The sequence below is a fragment of the Mytilus edulis genome, chromosome 9 (assembly GCF_963676685.1).
Source record: "Mytilus edulis chromosome 9, xbMytEdul2.2, whole genome shotgun sequence".
NCBI lineage: Eukaryota > Metazoa > Mollusca > Bivalvia > Mytilida > Mytilidae > Mytilus > Mytilus edulis.
In genome coordinates this window covers 50289896-50293249 of record NC_092352.1, presented here as the reverse complement: position 1 = coordinate 50293249, position 3354 = coordinate 50289896, and positions in this window count along the sequence as shown.

The following is a 3354-nucleotide window of genomic DNA, read 5'->3' as shown; positions in this document are numbered from 1 at the left end:
TGTCCAGTCTGGGTCATCATTTCTACCAGTACCCTTTGTCCACAATGATTGTTGTTGCTCTAGGAGGCTAAGTATGTCAAATGATTATCTTCCGCAGACTCAAATTTCATGTATATATAAAGCTCTTTTGTAAACACAATGGATTTAAAAACAACTTTAGTGATCAATTCATTAAGAAAAGTGACTTTATGATGCCACAAAAAAAATCCTTTGCATGTAAAAAAAATATGTAAACAATTTTCAAACTGTAAAATAAATTTACACGTAAATACTAAAAAGAAATTATTTCAAGAACTTTATCTTATATATTGAAACAATCATTAGAATTTTGTTTACATTTTGTCATTTCGGGATCTCTTATAGCTGACTATGCTGTATGGGCTTTGTAATTCATTATTGGAGGCTATATGGTGACCTGAGTCATCCGGTCTATTGTGGAGTATTGTCTCATTGTAAATCTTATCACATCTATTTTTTTTAATATTATATAAAAAGTTTTTTGTTACTTTTTGTCCAGTAACTTTTGTCCTTTTAACTAATCAAAGTATATACGTAGCAATAGTGGCGTACATAACTGATTAGAAACATAGATTTCTCATCATCTGATTAAAATCTATTCTTAAAAGATACGAGAAGAAGTGGTATAAGTGCCAATTAGACATTTCTACATCCAGGTCACAATTTGTAAAAGTATATAATTATAGGTCAAAGTACAGCATTCAACAAATAATATTGGCTCACACCGAACAGCAAGATATAAAACGAATAGTGAAAAGAAACATTCAAACAGGAAAACCTACGGTCTAATCTATATAAAACGAGAAACACCTATGAATCAAACAAACAAAGGACAACCACCGAACAACAGACTTCTGACTTTGGACAGTGCAAACAAACGCAGCAGGTCCAAACATTCCAACAGGCGCCAACCCGCATCCTAACCTGAAATATTAGTTCAACATCACAACGTAGTATGGTTGAGCAACTAATATATCGTATTCTCCATCCTTTTCATTTTTTTTAATTAAAAAAGATGTAACCTATCATTTAGTTTTACCAAAGTTATATCTATGTCAACCATAGTTAAGCTTTTTAATATTTAACAAACATACACTAGTAAGTAAAATTGAGAATGGGAATAGGGAATGTGTTAAAGAGACAACAACTCAACCGAAGAGCAGAAAACAGCAGAAGGCCACCATAGTTGTAATGCATTTACGACAAAGGTTTTAATGGCATATATGATTTTTTTTTATAATTCAATCAAACAATCATATATATTTCATCTGCAAGATCACTATACATCATTAACTGTGAAACAACCCTAGATAATGCCAACAGGAAAATACATTACTCAACTTACATGACTAACTACAGCTATATGTACATATCCTAGTGTGTCGAATGTTCTAAAACACTGTTCCCCGTGTAGGCGGAGTTTCAACGATGTTTCTAGCTGCAGGGTTTCGAATCCCACTGAGGGAAGAACAAACATTTGCAGACAAAACTTTGTTGAGCTAAATTTAAGACAAAGTACAGATGGGTGCGGTCCTAACCTTGACAAAAGTTAACTTAGAGTTAACTTGTTGACTGCTTTTTAAGTTAACTTGAGAATTTTTAAGCAGACCAGCAAGTTAACTTCGTCTACGGTGGACCAGACCTACGGTCCGCTTTTTTATGACCTTGCAGACCTATCGACGGGTCTGTTCCAGACCAGACCTGTGGACAAGTCTGCTTTTGACCAGTCCTGAGGACAGGTCTGCCCCAGACCAGACCTGTGGACAGGTCTGCTCCTGACCAGACCTGTGGACAGGTCTGCTTCTGACCAGACCTTGTGGAAGGTCTGCTTCTGACCAGACCTGTGGACAGGTCTGCTTCTGACCAGACCTGTGGACAGGTCTGCTTCTGACCAGACCTGTGGACAAGTCTGCTATTGACCAGACCTGGGACGTGTCTGCTTATGAAATGTTATCGTTTTTGCGACTTTTCATATCAGACTTGAGCTTTATTAAAATATGTATAAACAACATTCGCATTGTTCTTCCCAAGAAGGCCTCTGATAGCAAATTTCTTTACTCGACCGCTATATATACTCTACTATAGACATTATTAATAACAACACAATTCTTTCTTTTATTATTTTTATATATTCTTATAAACATTAGTCAATTACAAAGAGCTATCATATTTTTTTAATTGGAAGGCGGATAGAAATTAGGGTTATCCAACGCATCGGAACAACATTCATATATCATGGGATATCAACATCTTTGTCGACGTTACTTCGTTCCCCGTGTTTTACCTGACCCTTCATAATTTTTAATTTACGCATTTATACATGCATGGATATTTCATTGTTATTCTACTTATTTGGATGGATTTACTATTCTTTTTCCGCAGAATATTCTAACGAAAATTGTACAGTTGTACAGTGTCCGGATATGTACGATGTGGTAAAACTACCAACAATCTCGCCAAATTCGTCAGATTTGTCGAGAGATTTGTACACATGAATGAAATAGTTGTCACTTGACGTTTAACTACAAACAAAATCAATCAACCGACATAATAGATTAACAGTATACTATTACCAGAAGAAAACCTCAAATACATTTTTTATTAAATATCACAAATGAATTCAGTCATGTCAGTGTTGGTACATGTACTTGGATGATGCGGCCTAATAGTTTCGTTTTACACACCCTAGTGACTGTTCAATATTATGAATACAGAGATGAAACGCTGACATTCTCAATGTATGCGGGAAAAAAAATGCATTAATTGTTTTCCTTATTGCTTACATTTGCCGTCCTACTAACATGTTCAAATGAGTGCCAGGAGAAGACATAATTAGGCACCATCCCAACAGCGGTCATATATCTTCAGATCTGACACGACTATTCGTCGCACATACAATTTCAAAAACCTGACATATTGACAGACATACTGTAAACCAACTAATTGTCCTGCGCGATCTATCTTTTGAACTTTCGTAAGTGAAACATTTCGCGAATTTATAAAGTCGCTAAAGGAGTAGGTCCAGTAAGACCCCTTTTTGGCCCCAAAATATAGCAGTTTTACAAAATTGTTAAAATGTAAACTTTTAGTCATTTATTGGATAGTAGAAAGGTTCTGCTACATAAATATGGGCTCTTTTTGCCAATACAATGCACATATATTGAGAACTAGCACCATTATTTCATGCTAAATTACTGAAATCTTCACAATTCCAGCATTTTAGTTAAATTTTAGACGGTTTCCGTGTAAAACGAAAGTGGCCGCATTCGTGTTCATCCAAAATATTGAAATGGAAGTTGTATTTAATGATAATACATAACATATATAAAGATTGAG